This window comes from Oryza sativa, chromosome 2, assembly GCF_034140825.1.
Source record: "Oryza sativa Japonica Group chromosome 2, ASM3414082v1".
In the NCBI taxonomy this organism is placed as follows: Eukaryota; Viridiplantae; Streptophyta; class Magnoliopsida; order Poales; family Poaceae; genus Oryza; species Oryza sativa.
In genome coordinates, this window is record NC_089036.1 from 11,795,249 (window position 1) to 11,823,125 (window position 27,877).

At 42.3% G+C, this 27,877-nt stretch overlaps 1 long non-coding RNA gene and 1 other non-coding gene across 2 annotated transcripts; one reads left to right on the plus strand and one right to left on the minus strand.

Moving 5' to 3' along the window:
* The first annotated feature begins 2,612 nt into the window (after positions 1-2,612).
* LOC107278238 (uncharacterized) lies at positions 2,613-10,322 on the plus strand. Its single transcript, XR_010739542.1, has 2 exons — positions 2,613-7,294; positions 8,448-10,322. It is a non-coding gene; the product is annotated as an uncharacterized protein (transcript).
* Positions 6,415-11,582, minus strand: LOC136355343 (uncharacterized). The gene is made up of 2 exons (XR_010739541.1): positions 11,160-11,582; positions 6,415-7,155 (listed from the first exon to the last, which is right to left on the minus strand). It is a non-coding gene; the product is annotated as an uncharacterized lncRNA (long non-coding RNA).
* Positions 11,583-27,877: the final 16,295 nt, after the last annotated feature.

Consider the following 27,877-nt stretch of genomic DNA (forward strand, 5'->3'; position numbering starts at 1 on the left):
ACCCAAGAAGACCACCATCCCCGGTCTTCTTCACCTTTCCCTTGTCTTGATTTTCTCGGCTGGGAGACGACGCCTGCATTCAGCTGATCCGCACTCCCCAACCTCAATCCGGCGAAGCTAACGATCTGAATTCACCGGCTTCCCTGCAGCCTGTTTGGTACAGCTCCAACTCCTAAATATAACTCCAGGAGTTGAGTCTGGAGTGGAGTTGTGGAGCTGCCTAAACTCAGCTCCACAACTCTAGTACATTTTGTGAGAGAGCTCCACCCAACTCCACTCCCAGTTTTGGTGGAGCTGAAACTGTTTGGCTGAGCTCCAGCTTCAGGAGGGGTGGAGCTGGAGCTGTGCCAAACAGGCCCCTATTACTCTGAGCTGCTACTAAAATGTTGCTCTGCTACTTGAACTTGATTATGTCGATACTGCTACTCTGGAAAAAAAATGCAGTGAATTGGTTGCAGATCTGAAACTAATACTAGTAGTCATAAAGTGTAAAATTAAAGTGTGAAGTGAGAACTCTTAGAATTTGGAATGCGCTTCTACCTGGGTATCGTTCTTTTAATTTGAGTAAATTGGTGACATTTGAAGACACTAGTCAAGACATCAGGTTATGAACTTATGATATGAGAACAGTTTTTAACAGGTAGAAACAATGTAGATTGTTCAGCTTTGACAACGAGTTTTTCATAGTATGTGGCCAGATGATTCTTTGTCAATAACTAGTTGCCATGTTTTGCAAATACCAACCAGATACAGCGTAGTTATCCTGGCAAAGTCTTCATATTGCACTCTTCCATTTTAACAGAAATGCATCAATACTATGGGTAGTAATAATCTATGACACAAAAATACCGAAAGCAAAAAAATACAGAAGGGCGATGTAATAAGGTAATGTAGAACAAATAGAACGGCGCCAAGTCTTAACTCTTACGTCACCAAGAACTTGGCTACCTGAGACCGCTGCGGCTGACCAACAGCGACGGCCGCCACCGCCATCCTTACTTCGTAGACTGCAGCGGGGATGGATGGTATAACGGAGGTGGAGGAAGGAAGCGGCGGCGATGCCGTCCGGCGGGCATTTTGCTGCGCGGCGGCGGCGGCGGCAGCATCAGCCAGGAGGAGCAAGAGCGAATGAGCGAGAAGGGGGAAAAAATTTCGAGATCTAAACTGCAGCGGCGGCAGAGCAGGAGAGTTGTGACGGACTCCTTTTAAATTTGGGGAGTGATGATGATGAGTTTGAAAGCTGTCAGCTGGCAGCCGCTTGAGGATCCTTACTATAATGTGTTGACTATCACTACTATTACATTTACTACTAATATATGGGTCCTACATTTTTATTGTCTCACATGTCAGTGTGTATAAAGATAGTTACTATGGTAGAGAATATGAACCCGGTGCGAGATACCACCACGGTCTCACAGAGCAGATTAATCGTACTAATTAGCGATTAATTAATTATTTCTAATGATGCTAATTGAAATAATAATTCTACTTAATTAATTACTAGTTACCTAGTTAATCTATTAATGTGTTAGTTAGGTATTCTCTTTTATTTTTAAACCGACTCTTACTGATACGTGGGTTCTATGATTTTCTCTAACTTTAAGTGCCACGCCAATGTCACGTAAACGCCACATGAGCCAAAACATGGTATTATGGTTCAAGGGTGAATTCTAAACTCGGTGACAAATAGAGAGACCTTAAGTGAATTTATTCCAAATAAATTCTACTCAATTGGGTCGCGTGATGTTTGGATAATGAGAAAACGAGCCGGTTAGTGGGCCAACAGTTTATGGATTATTTAGGCTGTTGGTACATTCAAACACCCAAACATTATGGCATCGTCCTTTTAAAAATTTTTAAATATTCCAGGACGCCCTCTTTCTGAAAAAAATTGAGTTAGGTCATAACGTGAATGGTGAATCAAACAAAAATCCAAAAGAAATCATCTGTACAGCATTAGTTGGGAAAATTCTTGATAAATACTCTCTCTCACACGTATACACAATAAGATGTTTTGATTTCTATGTCCCTCCCCTAGATTCACTAACATGCATATTAATTTGAACACACATATATGAAGTATATGTAAGAATCCATGCATGAATATATTCAAAACAAAAAACATCTTACGTTGTGAAACGTAAACTAGGATGATCGATATACCGTATATATTACCAAGTCCATACATGCTTGTTTGTTTCATGGCAAGATAATTCAAAAACTACGTACCGTCCCGTCAATCATGTGCCGGGAACAATAATGCACCTTCTTCCTGCTGAAAAAACAATGCACCTTCTTCTTCCTTAAAAGGAAATTTTATTCCACGAATTAAGTTAGCTTGATTTCGTTAATTTTTAGATATGTCGATTTAATCTTTCGAAAAAAATTTCGAAAACTCGTAGCGATACGATGTATGTATCTGCGTTCATAAAGGTGAGTACATGCATAGGTGCGCGTTGTGAGACTATTCGAGGAATGTAGCTACAGAGAATTGCGTCGTAGTTACAAATACGGAGACGACTTTGAAAGGGTCAGGTCAGCTATACATTATTACGATCGAGTCATTAAAAATAAATACGTTTAGGTATACCTGCTCTGGATCAGTAGAAGAGGATGTCAACGAGACGATGATAGTGTAGCGGCATCCATTGCAAGAGCAAAAGCATCGTGGTCGTCAAGGGAGAGAGAGAGAGAGGTCGTCGACCCCAAGTCAATCCGGAGCTGTGTCACATGGCGGCGGCAAATCGATCGAGCTTCTCCGTTTCTCAATTTGCTCAGCCTTTCCGCCCGCCGGAGTCTATCGACGCTGGCGCCGGGAGCAGTAGAAGTGGTGGCGCGCGGTACCAGCTAGCTGCGACGCTCTTGGGCGCCATCGGCGTCCTGGTCGACTCTGGCGGGGAAGGCTAGCCTAGCTTTCTCGCCGGGGCATATCCCTCCTCAATTTCCGCCCGGCTCCACCGCCACCGGTTAGCAGCGACGGGGGCTCTTCCAATTACTTTGATGCCACCGGCCAGCGGCAGATGGTCCTCATCGTATGCTCTCGGCGGCCACTCCACTTTGATCTTCTTCTCCATGGTCAATTTTTTCTGGATATATGTGATATACCTATTATTTTTTTCTAGATTCGTAGAATTGGGATATATCACATCGATATATTTTTGGACGGAGGAAGTAGCTTATGTTGGCTCAATTGTATTAATTATGTGCTCTACTTTTGCTGTTGCGGCAGCCACGTCGTGCCCCGTTAGCTCTCAGGTCCCACCCACCTGTCACCTCTAGGAGCAACCACGTGGAAAATAGATTCGGGTAGGGCCTGAGATTGGGCCCACGGCAAACCAGCGTAGCCACTGCTGTCAGATGGAGCGACGGCCACTGTACGTGACAGAGACATTCCGTACCACACATGCGTAGTACTCCCTACAAGAGTGGCCGCCGCCGCCAAAACCCTCCGGTACGTGCACCGCCGTGATTTCTCTCCGGTAAGTCCAACCTCTTCCGCCGGAGTTTTACCGCCGGCCAGCTCGTGTGTGGCCTCTTCCGCTCTTCAAGAGGTTGTGCTTAATTTTTTACACGACATCTTGCTTAATTTTTTTCCAGCTTTAATAAATCCTATGATGAGTTTTGATCGGACGACCGATCCACCGCCCTTTGTGTGCTTTCGGGTGGGTGGGCCTTTTTAGTACGAATCCTTCCGTTTTTGGGAAGATCTCTTCGAAATGCTTAGCCAATCTGTCGGCTTCAGCATCCGTTTTTTTTTTTCATTTATTTTTTTTCCTATTTTCCCGCTAGGAGCGACAGATGGGGTCGACTGATAGGTCGAATTGTTGCTTTTCGGACACAGATCGGGAGTTAGCCACCTTTTTGTAACACTGATCACTGATTTAGATGAAGTTTGTTACGGGCTTCAAGGTGCATAGCTCCATGAATCAAACGTGGCGTGATGCATATATGTGTGTGTGCGATTTATGATTTTCTCAGGCATATTGATTCATCTTTTCTAAAATAAATAAACATATGTATGGTGTGTTTGATTATGTATATAAAAAAGTATAAGACTCACAAGCATACGCATGTACTAGAACGGATGAGTGATACTGTTTATGAGAACTTGATGCACCCTTATGTGTGTGGCTTCGTTGTAATGGAAAAAAAATATATGGAAGAAAATCCAGAGGTGCAATTGTTGCTTTCGAACATTCATTAATTGTGTGTCTGTTTCTTAGAACGGATGCGTAATGCTGTTTATATTTCTAACTGAATGTAGTGGTTGATCCTGTTTTGCACATCCTATTTTGGTACATCATGCTTCTTGTATGTAAGTCAAACTAATGCAATGCATCAATCTTGCCCACCGTACAGTGGGACTCGGATCCTCTGCATTGCTGTTGCTACTGCAGAGGAGCATTTTTGTGCATTAGCTCAAATCCGAGCCATCCATCCAAGCAAGGACGGTTGCGTACTTCTAGCAAAACTCTAGCTCTTTCTGCTCTCAACCATCAAATCAATTGTCTGTTCACACTTTATGTCTTCATGGCTTCATTCTATCAAATTTATCTGTTCATACTCTATTGTGGTGATCTTAAAAATGATGTCATGGGGTTGCACATCACTGTACTCACGGTAATAACTGAGTTCTAGAGAGTGATTTCTAACTGTAACTTTTTCGTTCTCTATGAGTATGTTTCTCGTTATCAAAAGTTTATAATAATATTTAGCAACATCTATAACACTAAATTAGTGACATTAAAACTATCATTTATTATATGTTAATAATATATTTGTTTTGTGTTAAAAATATTATTGTTTTTTCTGTAAACTTTGTCAAACTTAACAAGTTTGGTTAGTGACTTATAATATGAAACGGGGAGTAGTTAATTGATTATGCGTTAATGACTTGTCTCGTTTTACGTGTCACTAAAATACTAATCTCAATCGCTCCTTCGGACATGACTATTTTTAATTATTTAATTTACTATAAACTTTTATATAGAAATATTTTTCATATAACATACGGTTTAACTGTTCGGGAAGCGTGCTAACGGAAAATAAAGAAGTTACCGCTTAGAAATTTTTCCACAAGTAGATGTTTGGAATAGACGGGTAAGTTATTAAGCCAACAAAGGCAAGGGAGGTCCGTCACAACAAGATGACCATGAGCGAGATGACCATGAGCATAGATATGAACTGATGACCATGAGCATAGGAGGCAGAGCTAATGTATATGTCACAAGAGAAGTGGAAGTATGGAAGAGATTGAAGCAAGAAGAAATCACAGCCATTTCTTTTGGATGAACGGCCTAGATTTGAGCTAATGCACAAAACATGCTTCTCTGCAGTAGCAACAGCAATGAAGAGGATCCGAGTCCCGTACAGTGCCATCCTAAATTTCCTCTTGTAGGCCTTGTTCGGTTAATCCCCAAAATGAAAGGATTGAAAGGGATTTATCCCACACCTATTATAGTGTGAAATTATTCTCCTTTAATCCCCTCCAAACCGAATAATGCCTTAGCGAATTATCTATGTGGGGTTCTCGATTATATAATGTGGCAATGCATTTGGATGCTTTGCCACACCAAGTCAATCTTGTCAGTGAGAGGTTTCTTCACATGGTGGTACAGTTATAGGGACTTGACCCTACCCAATAGAGACTAAAATATTGATTTGATGTCCATATCGATGGACAAATTTATCCATGGCTTATATGTGTAAGGTGTGTATTACTTACTCCTTCCAAATCGATCATCATATAATGGAATTCAAAATTTCTTAAATTAATTATCATATAACCGAATGGATACAGATTTCATCAGAATACAATTAATGTAGCATGAGAGAATGTGTACATGCTAAGGTGTGATTGACATGGTGTTTTAATCGATACATGCATTGTCGGAAAATATGTGCATGATGTCTTGATTGATATGATTTAAATTATCCTTAGTCTTCGTGCATAAATATATATGATGATCAATTTGAAAAGGAGAGAGTACTAGCTCCGTTAAAAAAAAAATTGTAAGTTGGCTATGCATCTAGCCAGAATTATATGCTTTTCGGGATGGAGATAGACAGATAGTAAGTGGCATATTTATGGACCTCTGTCGACTGTTTTCTTCAACCTCTAATTTTAACCTGATCCATTATTTAGTACGTGATGTCTCAATATGTCCACTGAGTTCATTGCTTGGTAGTGAAGAGTAATTGTATTGTTCATCAATTCATTCTTTTAATATTGTCATTAGTATCCAATGCTTCTTGAAACTAATTGACCTGTGCTACTTTTTTTTGTTTACTTGAACAGCAAAATGCATCAAATCAGTTACGAGAAGTACATGCACGATGAGGAATTCAAACCACTCACCCAATATAAGGAGGCTGAACCAATTATGGACAACATCATGACTGAAAAAGCCAAGCTTGTCAGTAGAGCACTTCTCATAGAGCTGTATTTCCTCCACAAAATGGGAAAGTGCCCACAGCATTTTGATGAATCAAATGTCTTTATCAGAGAAGATGGGATAGCAGAAATAAGAGAATGTAATCTTGATGACAAGAGCGACTCCAAGGTATTTGAAAACTACCAGGATGCTCACAAAATAATTGTGGAAATAGTGTTGCAACAACACAAGGATGATATACCTAAAGATGTGAAGCATCTCCTAAACTTGATGAACAATCCTAATAAGGCTATTAGTATGGAGTTGGAGTATCTCATCTGTACACATGCTTCTCTTGTCCCTCTAAGGAACAGGGAAACATTTTTCCTGTGGATGTATAGACACATCATGTTTATGCTACCTTGTGACAAACCAGCAGGGGATATGCCATACAAATCTTATTGGCACAAGAAACTGAAAGGGGATAATCTCCTCAAAAAATTGTTCAGGCGGGAGAAAGATATGTGCTACAAAAAGGAAATCACTGACTTTCTGAAGTCCTACAGGAATGCAATTGTTCATGGCACGGACAAATACGGTGAGGAAAGGATAAGGTACACTCCAGATGACATTCAACTAATCCTGTTGATTACCTTCCCAATGTTGCTGCCAAGGATGCAAGAAGAGCTTTGGGAAAACAAACAGTTGGAAGATTTGCAACTTGATAGTCTATTTGGATCCAACATGGACAAGGAGTTTGGTGTGATCATGGATCCTTCAGCTGTTTCAAATTGCAACAAAAGCAACAATTTTTCCTTTTAGGTTGGATCAATGCCTATATCGGCGAATCAAGACACGAACAAGAATGACATTGGTGTTGATTCATTGCCCACAAAGAGAGGAGTCGTGTTCCCGTTTCGGTAACTCCTTCACCCTTTTCTTTACAGCTCGTTCACTATATATTGTAACATCCAAAATTACCTATAGTAATATCCTCTCGATTATGTCATGGCAATAGATTTGGATGTTTTATTACAGTCAATTTGGTCATAAGGAAAGCACGTTGATGTGGTTCAAGCCCTGGTTCCACAATTACACAAAGATTTAATGAGATAATGATAGAGCTCTTCTTATAACAGCTTTTAAGCCAGAGCTGCTTGTGTAGCTAGCTATAACTAAAAATCCTCTAGATGTGGCTTCTAATCAAAAGTAAAATTCTCTCACAAGTATGTTCAATGCCTCAATCCTTTGGCTCCATTTGTTAAGCTTGTGTTACATACTGTGCTAAAGGGGCACTTAAACAAACATGTGCGGTGTGCGCGTGTGCACATCCTCCGTGTAATAGAGAGAAGTTTGGTGCCACCTTTTACAGTCCTAATTTTGTACTGATGCTTAATTATGTCCATTGATTCTTCTACAATTTCACTTAATTTGGCAATAATGATTGACCAAGTTGAGCTATTCCCCATGTTCTATATATTACAAACCAAGTGGTGTTTGCATGCAGGGAAATTTAACGTGAAAGATTTATTAAATTTACTAATAGTGGAATGGGGCATATCTTGTGCACATAGCATAAGTGCTCCAAATTATATTTTGTTGTTTAGAAGTTTTTTAAAGAAAAAAAAATCCTAGATATAGGGGTGAACATATTCTGTATTCATAAAAAATGTCCATACTAGGTCAACTTCAATTGCTAGATTCGGAAATACTTAATAAACTGTGATAAGTTGATTATTCACTTGATATTTGTTTTTATTTGTCCAATTTATTTGAGTTTGGCCTGGATTTTTTGATGAAGAATACATGCAGTCCTAGCTCTAATCTAAACAATCAGTCACAATAGAAATTCTTTACGTGCATAACGATTGGACAGACTAGTATGTATAAAATGCAACTCTTTGTCAATTTTTCATATTAGTAATGAAGAGTAACAGTAACGTCCATCATTTCCCTTTCCTACTGTAATTTCTACTCCTATGCTTCTAAAATTTTACTATATGTTCAATTCGTATGTGTTTTCTGCAAACTCTTGATATCTATTTGACCATTGCTTCTTTTGTACCAAAACAGAAACACACATCATGTCAGTTATGCGGAGTACATACGTGATCTGGAATTTAAGCCACTTATCGAATATATCAAGCATACACCAGTTATGCTTGTTGGTCCAACGCGTCAAAGGGTATATCGCCTCATGACTGAGGAAGCCAAATTTGTCATCAGAGCACTACTTAAAGAGCTATATTTCCTGCACAAAAGGGGGAAGTGTCCACGGAATTTTGATGAATCAAATGTTTTTATCAGAGAAGATGGGATAGTGCAATTAAGAGGAAGCGAACTTGATGACAAGAACGACTCTTTGGTATCTAAAAACTACAAGGATGCTGGCAAAATAATTATGGAAATAGTGTTTGGACAACACAAGGAGGATATACCTGAAGACGTGATGCATCTCCTAAACTTAATGAACACTGGGGACAAGGTTATTAGTATGGATTTGGAGTATCTTATCTGTACACATGCTTCTCTAGTCCCTCTAAGGAACAGAGAAGCATTTTTCCTGTGGATGTATGCATTCATCATGTTTGTGCTACCTTGTGATAAATCAACAGAGAAAGACGAAATCATCAATGCTTTGCGAAAGCTTGATTGGGGAGGCAAACTGCAAGGTACTAGTCTGTTAAGGAAATTTTCCTGGTGCAAGAGAGATGGATCCGAGGAAGAAATTGATTCCTTTCTGAATTCCTACAGGGATACAATTTATCATGGCATGGACGAGTGCAACGGCAACGGGAAAAGGTACACTCCAGATGACATTCAGTTAATCTTGTGGGTTACCTTCCCAATGTTGCTGCCAACTATGCAGCAAAAGCTTTGGAAGAAAAAACAGTTGAGAGATTTGAAACTTGATGGTCTATTCGGATCAACCTTACAAAATGTGTTTCATGTGACCAGCTGTTTTATATGGTAATAAAATCAAACTTTCTGATCAAGTTGGACCAATGTGCATCTCTCATCTCTGTGAATCAAGACAAGCAGAGGAATGGTGCTGCTGCTATCTTGAGCCAAGGGGATGGTTATTACAGTTGATTTATTGCCCAAGAAGAAAGGACGGGGGCTGGGCCGCTGGGGAGCTATCATGGTCAGTTCCATGCCTGTGGAAATTAATTTGGCGTGATCCTAGAAGGGTTTATTTGCATGGTTGATGATTGGCTTTTTCGAAGCCTTCAATTATCTTCTCATCATTTGAGATTGATTTGATGCATGGGTGGATGGTTTAACTCTTTTCAGCTGCTAAGATATGATTTGCCATCTTCTACAACAAGATCCTCTTCGGTTACTACTTATTGTTGTAAGTTGTATAGTTGAGTTTTGCTGTGCTGTCGATTGAGCTGGGAGCATATATACATAACTTCTTCTGGTTGCTATCTGAGACATACACACACACACACACAAACTTGTTGAATTACTTGGTGTAGCCGAAGTTATACAACTGCAGCCTATATATACATGTACAGTTGTTCAATGGAAGATTTGGAACATACATACAAGTACATTATTGGTTACTTTGCATTGGAATGCAATAATAAGAACTAAAGTATGCTACTAGCGCCGACAAAAAGATGACCAAAACTAGGGTACTCATCACCGGTGCTCTTCGTTGGTTTGCCAAAGGTGCTTGGGAAGGAAAATTACCTAAGATATTTGAAACTTCATACTTACTTTTTTTAGATGAAGTTTCATGGTCTGTTTTGAGCTGTTCTACACTAAATCCGCTGTAATTCTTAGTATAGCCATGCAATTTGCAGAGGATATGTTTCACTTTTATTTCTGCTATACTTTAGAGCATAATGTTTTGAATGGATCTGTATGTAGTAAGTGATAATTTGCTCATAATGTCCTTGCCATTAAACATACAATATAATCCCTTGGCATGGGCTCTAATATTCTTTCTGGTATTATTAATTTCTACTACCACAATATTATTTGTCTCATGTCTTATTTTATGAATACTATTTCTCAAAATGTATAATTTAAGTATGCCCTCTTAGTGCAAGGAAAAGAGCTTTCCCCTTGAATAAATGTTGTAAGTAGTGTTGTACATTGCAAGAAATGATGCATTCTGTAAAACTAAAAATATGGCCTTTTCTGATATGAAAATGAACTTCAATTATATATATCTAACATTCTAACTAGTTGTCTGACCTGAGAAATATATAATCCCCTTCTTTTTGTAGGTTTCCTTCGATAAATATCTCGAGTATGTTATCTGTCATACAAACTCCTATACAATCCATTTTGCTCCCTAGCTTATCTGTAATCAAGATATATCCTTTGGATGTTTAATTATGGTTATGCCTCTATTACCGGTCGTGCTGAGGGAGTGGAAGGGGGTTGGGTGAGCAGTGCAAGCCAGAATGCTGGTGGTAGGTAGATTTTTCTCTTTTATATAGGATAGCAAAGTTGGGTAAATAACTGAAACAAATACTACCTAAAAACCCTGAAGACCCTTAGGACAATTTTGAGAGGTTTGCTAGAAGCTACCACAAGGGGGCTATGTAGGGTAAAACAGTTGAGAGTTTCATAAATCGAAAATGCATCAGAACTGAACCGTTAGCATTGACTAGAAATGGCATCAGCTCTGACGGTGCATTTCAGCACGTTGAATTGAATTGTGTTCCAGTTCTACTACCTCTTCCCTAGATTAACGAATCAGGGGAATATACAATAATGCGGTAAAATGGTAGTAGTAACAGATAACAACAGGGAAACAGTGAGAACCTGAACAATCCGTAGGGCAGATCACCAAGAACCTTTGCCGCCGGAGATTGCTGTGCCTGACCAAACGGCTGGCGTATCTGCAGACAGCCGCCGCATCGGCGCTGGAGAACGTGGCACCACAAGCAGAGGCGCGGCCGAGAGGAACGGCGGCAATGGAAGGGACGGAGAAAACGCGGACCGGCATCGGCGGCGGCAGCGAGACGGCGAGGAGCGAGATGCGCGGAAAAAGAAAAAGAACTAGATCGAAACTGCAGCAGAGCAGAGGTCAGGGGTGTTGGCCCATTGCCATTCACGTTATCGGGCCCTCCACCGCCGACGCCAGGCACCCCACCGCGCCGTTGTCCGGCGCCGCCGCCGCTGCCGCCGCCATCCAGGCCACTACTGCTGCGCCATTGTTGCTGAAAGGTGAGAGAAGAGGAAGAGGGGGAGAGAGGGTTGGAGACCGGGGAGAGGTAAGCAAAAAAGTTATTGACAAGTGGGTCCCACTGTTAACTAGCAAGTCAATGGTGACCACTAGAAGCCGTTTCCCAATTCATCGAAAAAGATGATTTAGTACTACATGTGTTACAGCGAGGCGGTATCATGACGAGGAGGGAGTGCGAAAAAAAAGAATGATTTAGGCTGTGTCTAGAGCAGCAGGGTGAAAAATTTTGGCGTGTTATATTGGATATACGGACACATATTTGAAGTATTAAACATAGAGTAATAACAAAATAAATTATAGATTTCGTCTCTAAATTTATTAAACCTAATTAACTCGCCATTAGCAAATATTTATTGTAGCACAATATTGTCAAATCATGACACAATTAGGTTTAAAAGATTCGTTTCGTAATTTACACGTAATCTGTGTAATTAGTTTTTCTATATTTAATACTCCATGCATATATCAAATATTCGATTTGATAGGGTGAAAAGTTTCTGCGTAGAAACTAAATAAACTAAATAGGTCCTTAGATCGAAACTGCAGCAAAGAGGTAAGAGCTATTGGCCCATTACCATTCATCGTTTCCATCCTTCTCTGAGTTCGCGAGTGATGGTAGGTTGAATGGCCGAATCTCCTATGATTCCAACATAAATCTCCTATAATTGATTAGAATTTCTCTTGCATTTATTTCCATAGTTTCTGCAAACAAGCCCGTATATTTATAGCAAGGACGTGACTACACAACTAGTGGTACCTGGTTTGTTTAAACCAGCTACCACTTCACCTATAAGAGACTCTATCTACCTATACTTCAAATAAAATTTTCTCTTAAACTACTCATCCGATCTTCGATCCGATTACACCGTTGTATTCGTAACAATTAAATCTTTATAATAAGATCTCACATGATTATATTTTAATAAAAAAAATATAAATTACTTTTATAATAAATCTAAATTACTTTTAGATTTCACTAAATTACTTCTTCGGCATATAAAAGTAAATTTAATAAAGCTTAAAAGTAATTTACATATATTATAGAAGTAACTTATAACAAAAAGAAAGAACTTTAATGTCTTCTAATGTCGTGACAAAGTTACTTTCATTTTGTTTTAAGATACTTTTATAATACATGTAAATACCTTTTAGACTTTATTGAATTTACTTTTATATGTCTAAGAAGTAACTTAGTCAAATATAAAAGTAACTTATATATATATATGATAAAAGTAACTTACGAATATAATAAAAGTAATTTACAAATATAAATATTTTTTCATTGTAATATAATCATGTAAGATCTTGTTGTGAAGATTTAACTGTAACGAACATAATGGTGCAATTGGATTGTAGATCGGATAAGTAATTTGAGAGAAAACTTTATAAGAAGGAAGAAAAAGACATGCATGTCTAAGAGGAAAAACAAGTATGGACGTCAGCACATGTAGCAGTACTTCTTCTCACAATTCGTTCGTCGCTGGTTAACACTAAACCGAGAAGCCTCTCGGTTTAGATTTTGCCTTATAGCAAACTATAATTGGTAGAAATTGATCAATTATCGTCATGTGCACCAAAGTTGCACATTTTCTCCAACAAAATACTATTTAGTCATGAACCAACACGTCTCCCTTGTAGGAAATAAGTAAGCATCCTAATAAAAATTGGGCGAATAGCTAATTTAGTCTCTCAAATTTCACGAAGGCTTAATTTGGTCCTCCAGGTTTCATTTTGTCCACATAAGTCCTCTAAGTATTTGTTTTGGCTTAAAATCGTCCTTGGATCCACTTAATATGCCATATGGCTATTTCTAGTCAAAATTTCTATTGCAAAATATCCCTTTTGCCCTTCATTTGTATACAACTATACAATAGAAAAGAGAAAACCAAGATGAATAAACAACATTGCAGATGTATTTTATATTATTTCAACATGTGCACATGAAACTTAAGCAATGGCTATCGTATACACTTGCAAGTACATAACTTATTTTCGTTTTATGTAAATTACTATACATTATCTATAAAAAAATTCATTGCATGCAATTTTTTCTTTTATACATGTGAATGAGGGGGTATAAGTGTCATTTATCAAGAGAGTTATTAGTTATGTTTAGCCATGTGGCTTCTAAGTAGGTTCAAGGATAAGTTCAAGGATAAGGGCTAATATGGATAGATTGAAATATCAAGGACTAAACTGAGTCTCAGATGAAACTTGGAGACCACTTTAGCTATTCACCCATAATAATTTATAAAACACGCGCCACGGTATATAGATGGCCAAATGGGCCGCCCGGCCCGGTACGGCCAGGCACGGCCGTGCTTGGGCCGAGGTCAGTCAGGGCGGCACGACCCGACCTACATTTCGGGTGGTGCCGTGCCAGCCCACAGGCTGCACACACGGTCCAGGCACAACCCAATAAGACTCGAGCCGTGCCGGGTCGGCCCGAAGGCACGACAGCCCATCGAGCTGACTCCTCAACATCATGCAATATTGCTTGTAGAAGATCGTGATTGACATCAACCATTTCACCGCCCAACAGAGAAGGAACAAACATGTCAGCTTCATCTTCTTTCTGATTTTGACCACTACTCGCTGCATCTGCAATATTGATTGATTCTTGCTCTGCATGCTTCGTCCAACATGTGTAGCCCTTCACGAATCCTTGACGTATCATATGACAGTATATATCTACTCTGCTATCAACATCTTCTCATTTTTGCAATCTGGACATGGACAAGTCGTGTCATCACAAGTCATGTCATCATTGTTCCTTCTTTTCCTCTTCTCCGCCACGTTTATAAAATTTGCAATGCCACTTCTATACTCTTTGCTATGTCGATCAATTTCGTACATCTAATATCGGTCCATGGCTACAAAAGTGAACAAATATTAGATATGATTTTTAAATGACATGTATTACAAAATTTGTAGGGATGATTTATTTTTTCCATACATTAGTAGACTTTTTCTATATTTTCTGTTTTTCTTTTTTTTTAAAAAAGGCAAAATTTGCCCACCTACACGTCTCACCACAAATGTGACCAGTACGTTTGGTTGGGATAACCATTCCACGAATTGGTTGGGGTATTTATAGTGTGTAATATCGATAACAGTCAATAACTAGGGATCGCAAAAAACCGTACTCATCGGTGACAGAGTTTAACATATATCTTTGTCGGGCCTATTGTTGGGCTCGCCAACGATGACACTCATCGGTGATGGCGTTAGGTTGTGGCCCGTCAATGATTATCTTTGTTGGGCGATAACCTCTCCCCGTCACTTATGAGTGTCATTAGTGATGGGCCCAGCCTAAAGGCCTATGGAAATTGTCTGCAAGGGTGTTTATGTGTCGTTGTTTAATCTGGTCAGATAGGGATGTGACGGTTCGTAAGGCCCTGACACGGATAGACTGTTCACGATGTCAAGTTCTGTAGTAGTGAATGTATACCGCGTTCGACTACTTTGATGTGGCAGTTTCCTGTAGAATATTTGAGGAAGTACTACATATATTTATATAACATTACTTTTTGACAATTATAATTCCTTGCACATGTGGACCTTGTTGTGGAAACTTTGTTGGTGTTGCCCGCAGTGTAAAATGCAATTATATGAAATGCAAATTCTGTAGTACCGTACAATTGTTATGGTGCTAGGCTGCTAGCTAGAAGAGCTATTATGCTTTATTACTAATTGAAAAGAAACAACTCGTATTAATAAGCGGCTATACAGAAAGCACAATTCCACAAGCGTAGAACTGTTAGCATCTTCTAACTAACTGAATGACGAGAAATAAACAATTCGTTGAAAACAAACAAAGATGCCCTTCAAGTGAAACATTGAAAGCAAAAACAGATTTAGTAGAGAATTACATGAGCCTGTTTTCATTCAACTCTCACTAGTTTCACAATATTGGGTATATTTCAAAGAAATAGACTACTGCTGTTTGGAAGGCCAAAACTAATGCTCCGGAAATCTCACCTTCTTCCTCCCGAAACCCTTCTTCTCCCAAACACACAGTGCTTCCCACCGAAAGCTTCCCTCTGCCCCCAATTGCCAATCTTAACCCTAATCCGCAGCGCTTCCTAAGGCAGGGTCACGTTGTGCAAGTTGGGGGTGACTTCTGCATCCCGCGGGTTGACCTCACTGTCCCGCAGCGCCCTGCTCGGAACCATGAAGACTTCTGTGTGGCCATTGTTGAGCCAATCCCCCTGGAGCAGGACTGGGATCATCATCGGGCCCTCATTGCCAACTTCATACAAGATAAGCTACACTATGAGGTTCGTAACAGCTTCCGGCACCCGTTTGCAGAAGGTTTCTTCCAGATGAGGTCTGCTATGAATAGGGATGCTCTGGTCCTCTCCCCGCCTGAGTTCTATGATGGGGTTCACTTGGTTACTTTTGTTAATCATGACAAAGGTTTAATTGGAGGGCGGCTAACTTCCATAGAGAGGGTTGGTTCATGTTTCTAGATTTTCCACTCGATTTCAATGATCGCCATCATGTGCACCTGGTAGTTGCCTCTTTTGGTTAGTTAACCTTTTAGGCGGATGCAGATAGAATATTGGGAAGGGTTTTTGTTAGGGCAAAGAACAGGGACCAGGATTCTGTTCCGAGAAAGATTGTTCTCTTTGATCCTCTTGGCGCTGGGGGTGTGGGGGGGGGGGAATCTTGGACAATCTTGGTTTTCATGCTAGAAGGGGATTTGATTAATTTCCCCACTGAAGAGGATCTTCCCCCTGCTGGTCCGCAGCCGGGCCCTGATGATGCAGTTGATGAGGATCCTGATGATGGTAATGTCTGGCAGTTTGGCAACCCTGGAAACCAGGGAGCTGGAGGTTGGGACGAAGCAGTGCAGCAACAACAGGCTGCAAATGAACAGCAAGAAGATGCCTGGGGCCAAGACCATCCAATGGGTCAGATTGAAGAAAACCCTGGTCAGCTTATTTTGCCTCAGCAGATAGCCACACCTCTCTCATCAGCCAGGAAGGAAACAGTCCAGGATCCTATCTTGGACCCACAAGTACAGGAATTCTTAGCTCGGCTGAACAGAATTGCTAGGAATGAAGCTCCAAGGCACCCCTACTTTTATCCAATGAAAGGCATATTAGACAAGATTGACTTTCTCTGTAAAGCAAAGGGCATCATGCAGATTTTGATCCAGGACAAGCCTATCCCTGCTGCTTTGAGAATGGCCAATCCCTTCTCAACTTTGGTCCTGCCAAGGAATTGATTCCTCTCCCTCAGTGGGCCAACATGAATCTGAATGGGCTTTACAACCTTTCAAGTCCATTTCTCCTCCTCTGCCGGAAAGGGTGATTGAGGATGTTCTACCAATCAGTGTAATGCCCCACTCTAGCCCAATCAATGTGGCCCTTGTTGCCCTGCTTCCCCCCAAGGCACCTATAAAGAAGAAAGATGGGAAGACCATTCTTTACAGTCCTTACAGAAGACAAAGCTCTAGGCTACTGCAAGACAAGGCAACCAAAGATTTGCAGATGGATCCAAGAATGGGTATTGGGAAGCCAAGGGGCAGGTTTGCTAAAAAGCTTAAGGAATTTGCAGGTATTTCAAAACTCTTTATTGATAGCAGTTTGCAGGAGTCTGATTTCAATGAAACTTCTTATAGTGATATGAACTCTGACTCCTCTCCACCTGATTGTTCACTTTTGGTCATACAAAAGATGGGGGTAGACATGTGCGGGCTCTCTCCTGAGGAGGTGGCAGAATCCAGCCTAGGGGGGGGGGCAAAAGAAGACAGAAGATAACCAGGCCAAACATGGAGGATAAATAATGACAGAAGACTCAGTTTTATTGACAGACCTGTGTTTTCCTTTTATCATGCTCAAGGGGTCTGTAATTTGTTTACTGTCAAAGTTATTTTATCAGATATTTGTCCTGTCAGACTGCCAAGACTTGTGTGTATGGCTTTTGGTTTGTTTTTCGGTTAGTTGTGCTAGCCTTGGTACTTTTGCCCCTCCCTCAATGGTGTGATAATGAATAGTAATTTTAAATCTTGGAATGTTTTGTGCTGGAACAAGAGGGATATGAATGCTGAAAATAAGTTACTGTCTAGGCAGAAAATTGAAGACAGTGGCTGCCAGGTCTTATGCCTTCAAGAAACTAAAAAGGAAAACTTTGAGCTTTTTGACATCAAGAAATTTGCCCCCAAGCGCTTCGGCTCTATTGCTTTTGCCCCCTCCATGAGTGCATCAGGTGGAATTCTTATTGTTTAGGCCTCAAGAGTCTTCAATGGGTCACCCAAAGAAGTTAACCCTTTCTCTGTGACTGTGGAGTTAACTTCTAGATTCACCTCCCAAGTATGGTCCTTGACTTGTGTGTATGGTCCATGTAATGGCCCCAAAAGATCAGATTTTGTGACCTGGTTTAAAAATATCCAGATTGATGCTCAACAGAACTGGCTTTTTCTAGGGGACTTCAATTTCTACAGATTTATCTATGACAAGAATAAAGTGGGAGCTAACATGAATGATATTTTAATTTTCAATGAGATTATTAGTTCCCTGGGTTTGCTTGAAATCCCTTTAAAAGGGAGAAGGTTCACCTGGAGCAATATGCAACAAAATCATTTGCTAGAAAGACTTGATTGGGTTTTCACCTCTGCATCCTGGACTTTAACCTTCCCCAATACAACTGTTCTCCCTCTAACTAGGAATATCTCTGACCATGTACCATGTGTAGTAAAGATTGATACGAAAATTCCTAAGTCCCCAATTTTCAGATTTGAAAATTTCTGGGTTGAAGCACAAGGCTTTTTTGAGGTGGTTCAGCAAGTTTGGATGCTAGATCCTGGTTTTCATGATCCTGCAAAATATATCTCCTACAAATTAAAAATTCTGAGGAAGAAACTGAAGCTTTGGAGTAAAAATTTGTCCAGAATCGTGCTTCTCTTGAGTAACTCTAATAAAGTAATTGATTTTATTGATCTTCTGGAAGAAGAGAGATGCATTTCTTTAATTGAATGGAATTTCAGGGAGGTAGTTAAACATTGTATCTTAAAACTTCTGGAATTCAGGAAAATATATTGGAAAAAACGATGTACTAATAGATGGATGATGCTGGGAGAAGAAAACACCAAGTCCTTCCAATCTATTGCCACAGAAAGGTACAGAATAAACACGGTTTCACAAATTTTGAATCAAAATGGTTAGATAGTTTATCTGCATGATCAAAAGGCAAATCTGTTCTATCAGAGTTTCAAGAATAGGATGGGTATCTCTTGCTTCCCAACAATGGATTTTAACTTGAATGAGCTTTTTGTTCCTAGAACAGATTTGGAGTGCTTGATTGACATGTTTTGCACACAATAGATTGATAGTCTCATCGCTATAATCCCAGCAGATAATGCACCTGGCCCAGATGGTTTCAATGGTTTTTTCATGAAAAAACGCTAGCACATCATTGCACATGACTTCTACAGACTTGCGGCTCATTTTCATGTTGAATCTACAGATTTACAGATTCTGAATAATTCTTACATCACCATTGTGCCAAAAAAAAACTTCTCCAGAAACAGTTAATGATTTCAGGCCAATTTCTCTAATGGGTTTGAGCCTTAAGTTCCTTACCAAATTGATGGCTGATAGATTGCAAGGTGTGATTCTCAAAGTGGTTAGTGAAAACCAATATGGATTCATCAAGGGGAGGACCATTCAGGATTGTTTGGCATGGGCTTTTGAGTATATTCATCAATGCCAACAATCAAAAAGAGAAATAATCATCCTCAAGTTAGACTTTGAAAAAGCTTTTGATACAATTGAACACACAACCATCTTATCTGTGATGCACAGCATGGTGTTCCCACAAAAGTGGCTTAATTGGGTGCAAATGATTTTCTCCTCGGCAAGCTCTGCAGTTCTGTTGAATGGGGTTCCTGGTATTTCTTTTATCTGCAAGAGAGGAGTTAGGCAGGGAGATCCTTTATCTCCACTTCTTTTTGTTCTAGGGGCTGAACTCTTGCAAAGAACAGTAAATAGGGCTTTCAATCTTGGATTAATTTCAAAGCCAATCAATGAAAATGATGGCAGTGGGTTCCCCATCATCCAATATGCTGATGACACTTTGATCCTGCTAAAAGCTTCACAAAAGGAAATCTTTTGCTTCAAGGCACTACTAAATATGTTTGCTCAATCGATTGGCCTAAAAGTTAATTATGCAAAATCCAGTCTTTATCCCCTCAATCTCTCTGAAGAAAAGGCAGATCTAATTGCAGGTCTTCTGGATGTTTTGTTGGAAAACTGCCTTTCACTTATCTGGGACTCCCCCTAGGAACTACAAGGCCAAGAGTGATTGATTTTGCCCCCCTGGTAGATAGAGTGGAAAGAATGCTGACAACAAGCTCAATGTTCTTACCCCAAGGGGGTAGACTAACTTTAATAAACTCTGTGTTATCATCAATACCTACATATTACATGTGCTCCCTACAATTACCTGTCACTGTTATCAAGGCCATAGATACTGCAAGAAAGAATTGTCTTTGGAGAGGAAATAGCCCTGATTCCACCAGAAAATCTTTGGCCTCATGGGAAAAAGTTTGTACACCAAAAGAAAAGGGGGGCCTGGGTGTGATTAATCTAAAAATCCAAAATGCAGCCTTGCTCATGAAACATCTTGTTAAAGTTTACTCTACAGCTGATATTTCTTGGGTTAATCTTGTGGCTAAGTCTTACCTGGTAACTAAAGTCCCTCATCTAACAAACAAAGACTCTTTTTGGTTGAAAGACATTATTGTTCTGGTTGATGTTTTTAGAGAAATTGCAAAATGCAACATAAGGACAGGCACTACAGCTCTATTCTGGACAGATCTGTGGAATGATCAATTCAAATGTCAGCAATATCATCACCTTTATGCTTCATCTCTATATAAAAATGATTTGGTACAATCTATGTGTCCCAGGCCATTGGAGGATTCTTTCATGTTACCACTCTCTTATCAAGCCTATTGTGAGTATCTCAACCTTCAAGAAGAACTAACCCACCTTCACTTGGAACAAGGAAGGTGAGATTCATGGAGTTTCATTTGGAATAACAGCTGTTTTACCCCTAAACGATTATATAAACTTAATTTTGCTGCCATTCAAGCACCCAGATCTCTGATCTGGATTTGGAAGACCAAGTGTGTAATGAAAATAAAAGTCTTCGCTTGGTTATTCTTCTAGGACAGACTGAACACAAGAGATATGTTGGATAGGAGGCATTGTGCCAAAGAAGATGATGATCTATCATGTGTACTGTGCAACACTAACCAAAGGGAAACCAGATATCATCTCTTCTTCAACTGTCCATTTAGCACTGCTTGTTGGCAGTTTCTGGGAATCTCATGGAATGCCAATCTTGAATTTTACCAAAGGACAGCTTACACAAGATGGCAGTTCAATCAGCCTGGCTTTCTAGAAATCTTCTTCGTGGCTGCTTGGCACATCTGAAAACAACGAAATGGCCTCATCTTCAGAAATTTGTAGCCAACCTTACAATCTTGGAAGTCTCTCTTTATAAATAAAATTCTTCTGCATCTCTGCAGAATGAAGGATCCCCTCAAGCAAACTGTTGTTAATTGGTTACAATCTTTATAGAGCCTTTTCATTTTCTCTTGTTTTTTGTCACGCCCTGAAGTTTCCCCCTCTCCTTGCTTTAAAAATTGGCTAAATAAATTGCTCGAAGAAATTATCTTAATTAACCTAGAGCTAAATTCCTAATTAATAAAGGCATTTAATAATTGGAATTGGCAATGTGGGATTTTCCTTGAGTTCAACATGTCACAATACATTAACAGGATTTTTAGTGGAATTTTCAGAGCCTTGGAAATAATTTTAACCAATTAAAAATCACCAAAGTGCAATTTTTAATCCCAGGAAAATCCTTTTTCTCTTTTTCTTTTCTTTTCCCTCTTTTTTTCTTTGTTGGGCTGTCGGCCCATCCCTCTCCCGCGGCCCCTCCTCCTTGTGGGCCGGCCCAAGCCGCCCCTCCCTCCTCTCTCGGGACGCCGACAGGTGGGCCCTACCTGTCGGTCGTCTCCTACATCCGGGAACCGCCGCTGCCGTCGAAACCGCCCACGCCGCCGCCGCCGTTTCCCGCCGTTCTCCGCGCCCCACTCCGCCCGTGCTGCGCGCCCACGTCGCCGCCCCACTCCTCCGCCCTTCCCGTCCGCACGCACGCACGAAGTGGGCGGGATTCATTTTGAATCCCACCCCACTCTCTCTCTCTCCTCCCCACGTTGCCGGCGGTTTCGGCCATCTCCCCGGCCACGTCCGCCCCTCCCTCGCCCATAAAAACCCTCCCCCGAGTCCCCTCCCTCGTTTCCCCCATTTGCCGTCCTCTCCCACGCCCTCTACCGCGCCCGCGCCGTCACACCCGAGCTCCGCCGCTTGCCGCCGCCTTCGGCCGCGCGCCGCCGCCGCTAGAGTCGCCGCCGCGCCAAACCGCCGCCGCCGTTAGCTTCGCCGCCACAAGAGCTTTCCCGGCCGCCGCCTCGCGTCGCCGGAATCCCACCGGAGCGCCTCTCTCCTCGCGAGCCGGTGAGTTTTTTCCCTCCCCTCCATCTCCGGCCGGCAATGGTAGCCGCCGTGGTCGTCGTCTCCTCTCCTAACCCCCTCTCCGCTCCCTCCCAGGTGTCGCCGCCGCCCGTCCGCGCCTCGGCATCGTCGGTCGTCACCGCCACCCTTGTTTTCCGCACTGGTCGCCGCCGCCTCTCCGGTGAGGACTCCCTCTCCCTCCCTTTTCTCCCCTTCCCGCGTGCGCCACCGCCTTTGGCCGTGCCGCCGCCTTTGGCCGTGCCGCCGCTCCGGCCGTCCGCCGCCGCCTTTCGCGCCGTCCGCCGCCGCCTCCCTCCGCCGGTCGTCGCCGTCGGCAGCCGCGCGCGCCGCCGCCGGTCGCCATGGTCGCCGGTCGGCTTTGAAGCCGAACCGAGCCAACCGGGTGCCGCCCCCCTCTTCCCCCTTGAGCCACTGCCCGTGGGGCCCACATGCCGGCGCCCCCTCCCTCTCCCCTTGTGCCGCTGACATGCGGGCCCCGCCTGTCGGCACAGCTCGCCCACCCTCACTGACGTCACCCCCCCTCACTGACATCAGCCCTGGGTATTATTGCGCAATAAAATAATTAAGGACTTTTACTTTATTAGTAAAAACACAGTTTATCTTCTAAAATTCATAAGTAATTCACTCGAGCTCCGTTTAAGTCCATTCAAGTCTCAGTAAATTCATAAAAATGCAAAGAATCTATTAAAAATGGTTTTGTTTCCTGTTTCAGTAGTCTTATAGCATGTTTTGCTTGTGTGCTTTGTTTGTCGTGTAGTTTTCGGCCGTTTCGTCGATCCGCGGTTTCTCGAAGACGTTGCTGAGGTCTCATCAGTGTGAGAGCAAGGCAAGTCATGCATTACAATTGATCATATTGTACCCAATTTACAAATATCCCGCATTTCTATTAAATGTCGCATTCTTTTACAATGTCATGTGGGATGGGTCCTATTACTCAGCCATTTATTGTTTACCATATGCCATTGATAACTTGGGTATCAAAATGATTAGATGTTGGTTTAGGAAATGCTTAGCCATGCTTAGCTCAACTAGTACACAAATGGGGATCACATTATTACATAGACTTTGGCTATGAGCATAGTTTTGGATTGGTGTCACCGCAATGGTGTTAGTTAATTAAAATACACTGAATGGTGGGCTGTGGGTGCATGGTTTTGCTGGTCGCACCCATGACAGTTAAGGACCGGTTCACGGGAAACCCTGGGAGACTTACCGTGCTTACCACAAGCGGGAGTGGGTAACTGCTTGATCTGAAGTATAGCTCGACCCTTTCCTAGGCACCGGTGGCGAGGGTGGGCGTGATGGAGTTGGGTCGGCCGGGGTGTCCGGTTGTCCAGCTGCTGGATTCACCGCGGCGCAAGAGGGGACCGCCCACTGCCTTTTGAGGGGTGGGGGTGAAACCTTAGCGTGGTGTGGATGGTTAGGGGAGGGTCTTGTCACGATTTCCCCCTTTGCAGTATCATGGTGATACTTCGGGGCATGGCGACATGTGTGGAATCGTATCTTGTGGGTACAGTTGTACACCTCTAGCCAGAGTAAAACTATTCGAATAGCCGTGCCCGCGGTTATGGGTGATCAACCAGATTCATCGTGATTAGTCTCACCCCTAGTTTAGCTTAATGAACTGGTGTAGTTCAGGTGGTTGGTTGGGCTTGTTGCAACGTGGTGTAGCGTTGGACAGTGATTGGTTAATATTGATTAATTACTACAGCTGTTTTACTGCTTTCAACTACTGCTTTTAAATGCTAGCTTTGTGCAAAAGAACCCCTAGCCTTCTTTGGTTATATCCTACATCATACCTCCTCTTCCGGTATGACTTGCTGAGTACAGTGGGTAGTACTCAGTCTTGCTCTCTTTTCCCCCACACCAGAGCTGAAGGTCTTTCTAGTTGGAGCTGTCTTGTTGAAGTTGGTTTTGTCGCTGCCGTCAAGGATTGCCTGTGGAGTGGAGTCGCCCCGCTGCTGAAGTCAAGCTTCCCGGTTTAGCTCGCTTTTATCTTTTCCGCTGCATTTGTAATCTTTTCTATTTTTGTAAGACGTGGATCTGTATGTCAACAATTGTCATTTATGTACCCTGGCTGGTCCTGGACAGGGATTTAATGCACATTCAGCTTCGAAATTCTGGTTCGTGAATTTCTGGGCGTGACAAGTTGGTATCAGAGCCGACCTTGACCGTAGGACAAGCCAACTGGAAACCTAAGAGCCCTCTGAACCCCTTTTTCATCTGCATATGCCTTTTGCACCTGGAATTGTTTCGGGAAAATTTGGAGTTTTGCCTCTTTGGTTTGCGGGAAAAATCTTGGTCGTTCATTCGGATCTGATTTTTTTAAAAAATTAGCTCAGTCTAGAGCTTTAGAAAAATTTTAGTTGGAGTTTATTCGACAGTCAGTCGGGAATCTATTGGGGGTTATGCATTAGGTCGTGTCTATGTTCGATGGGGCAATGTTATGCGCATCATTTTCCATGCATCCAGTCTATGCATTAATTTATTGTTTAGTTGCAATTGTGTCTTTATCTGGGTTCATGAAAAATGTTCTATGCATAAAAATCATCATGTTCAGTTATTTGTTTGAGTCATTTGTTGCTTCGTTTAATTTGGATTCGAGCATGAATTGGTTCTTATCCCTTGTCCATCTTTAGATGTCAGTCCTATCCCTCGATTGCAAGCGCCGCTCCGAGCTTCAGAGTCGCCGCCCTTAGCTTTATTGTCTTCCTAGTTTTGTTTGCCTGCTAGTTTCCGTGCATAGGTTTGTTGCTGGTGGATTAGTCGGCGGTCGATATCATGTGTCAGTGGTATGGTTGCCTCAATTAGGAGTTGTGTGCCTCTCTTTCAGTGTTTTAATCACGATTAAGATAATTGCACTTAAACTTATAGGAAAGATTAGTTTCTGAGCCCCCTGTTTTTCTTCCTTTTCTCATATTTCTACCTATCCCCCTCCAGATGGTGAAGACAAGGAATGGTTCCCGTGACTCCAACAACGCCAGTGGCAGCAAAGAGCAGATCAGTGGAGCATGTGCCAACGATGCACCTAACAGCAGTTCATCCCCACTGCCCGAGAACCTAACGATTGCTCAGGTGTTGGACAATCAAACTCAGATGATGACGATGATGATGCAACAGATGCAACAGTACCATCAGGTGTTGCAGCAGGTGCAGCAGCAAGCACAACAGCAGCAGTAGAAACTGCAGTTTGGTCTTCCACCACCTCAATCCAAACTGTTAGAATTTCTCCGTGTCAAGCCGCCCACTTTCTCAAGTACCACCAACCCAATCGAGGCCAACGACTGGCTTCATGCTATTGAGAAGAAGCTGAACCTTTTGCAATGCAACGACCAAGAGAAGGTTGCTTTTGCTACACACCAGCTGCAAGGTTCCGCTTCTGTTTGGTGGGACAACTACGTGGTGACCCGTCCAGCTGGGACAGAGGTTACTTGGGCAGAGTTTTGTCAGAGTTTCAATAAAGCACAGGTTCCCGAGGGAATTGTGGCACAAAAGAAGAGAGAGTTCCATTCTCTGCAACAAGGAACCAGAACAGTTATAGAGTATTTGCACGAGTTCAACCGCCTCGCGCGCTACGCTCCTGAGGACGTGCGCACTAATGCCGAGAGGCAGGAGAAGTTTTTGTCGGGTCTTGATGATGAATTGACCAACCAGTTGATCTCCCGAGATTATGAGGACTTTCAGAAGTTGGTGGACAAAGCTATCCGTCAGGAGGAGCAGGGTAACAAAATGAACTGAAAAAGGAAGGCATCTCAGTTTAGAACTTCCCAGGGGAACAGTCAGAAGCCTCGCTTCATGATGGGACATTAGGGTGGACCTTCCACCATGATTATCCGGCAGCACCGTCCCTACCACCCGGGTAGCTTCGGCAGGATCTACCATTGTGGCAGTCACGGCAACAGCGAGAAGCACAGCCTCAACCCGACTCCAAGTCCACTAATGTTTCCAGCTCAGTCAGTTTAGCCAGCTCTGCCTGCTCAGTCAAAACAGCCCGAGGAGTTCGAAGGAAAGCCCGAACTCTGCTTCAATTGTAACAAACCGGGACACACGGTTGGAAAGTGCCCGAAGCCAAGACATGCTGGACCCAAGTTTGTGCAGGCCCGTGTCAATCATGCGTCTGCAGAGGAGGCACAGTCAGCACCAGAGGTCATATTGGGCACATTTCCCGTCAACTCGACACCGGCAGTAATATTGTTTGATTCTGGTGCAACTCATTCCTTCATTTCCAAGCGTTTTGCTGGTGCACATGGGTTATCTTTAGTGAAGCTTAAGATACCTATGCGAGTTCATACTCCTGGAGGTGGCATGACCACAACTCACTATTGCCCGTCAGTGAGAGTTGAAATCCAAGGGTTGATTTTTCCAGCCAACCTCATTCTTCTCGAATCTAAGGATCTAGATGTTATTCTGGGAATGGATTGGCTAACAAGGCACAGAGGAGTGATCGATTGCACTAGCCTCACCATCAAGTTGACCAATGCGAAGGGAGAAGTGGTTACCTTCCAGTCTCCAGTGCCACAGAAGCCAGGGATCAGTCTGAACCAGGCTGCTATTGAAGAACAAGAGGTAGCAGTGGAGAAAACCACTAAGAAGTTGGAAGATATTCCCATAGTTAGAGAGTATCCAGAGGTTTTTTCGGACGATCTGACAACAATGCCACCAAAAAGGGATATCGAGTTCCGGATTGACTTGGTACCTGGAACTGCACCGATCCACAAGAGGCCTTATAGAATGGGAGCCAACGAGTTGGTGGAAGTCAAGAAGCAAGTTGATGAACAGTTACAGAAGGGATACATTCGCCCGAGCACGTTGCCTTGGGGTGCTCCAGTTATCTTTGTGGAAAAGAAAGATAAAACCAAAAGGATGTGCGTCGACTACTGCGCACTCAATGAGGTCACTATTAAGAACAAGTATCCGTTGCTAAGAATTGATGATCTGTTTGATCAGTTGAAAGGAGCTACTGTGTTCTCTAAGATAGACCTACGATCAGGCTATCACCAGTTGAGGATCCGCGAAGAGGATATTCCAAAGACAGCATTCATCACTCGGTACGGGTTGTTCGAATGCACAGTTATGTCTTTCGGACTCACTAATGCACCTGCTTTTTTCATGAATTTGATGAACAAGGTGTTTATGGAATTTCTAAACAAGTTTGTCATGGTTTTCATTGATGACATACTTATCTACTCCAAGTTCGAGGAAGAACATGTGCAGCATCTCCGGCTAATACTTGAAAAGTTAAAAGAGCACCAGCTGTATGCCAAGTTCAGCAAGTGTGACTTCTGGCTTAAGGAAGTTCAGTTTCTCGGTCACATCGTGAATGCTCAAGGAGTAGCTGTGGATCCAGCAAATGTGGAGTCAGTTACCAAATGGACCCTACCAAGGACAGTCACTCAGGTTCGGAGTTTCTTAGGATTTGCGGGCTATTACCGCCGGTTCATTGAGAACTTCTCTAAAATTGCTAAGCCAATGACACAGCTATTGAAGAAGGAAGAAAAGTTTATCTGGTCTGCAGAATGCAATAGGAGTTTTGAAGAACTCAAACGACGGTTGGTGTCTGCACCAGTCTTAATCCTGCCTGATCAGACGAAAGATTTCCAGGTCTATTGTGATGCATCTCGCCAGGGGCTAGGATGTGTGTTGATGCAGGATGGCAAAGTGGTTTCTTATGCTTCACGGCAATTGCGTCCTCATGAAGGCAACTACCCGACGCATGATCTGGAATTGGCCGCAGTAGTTCA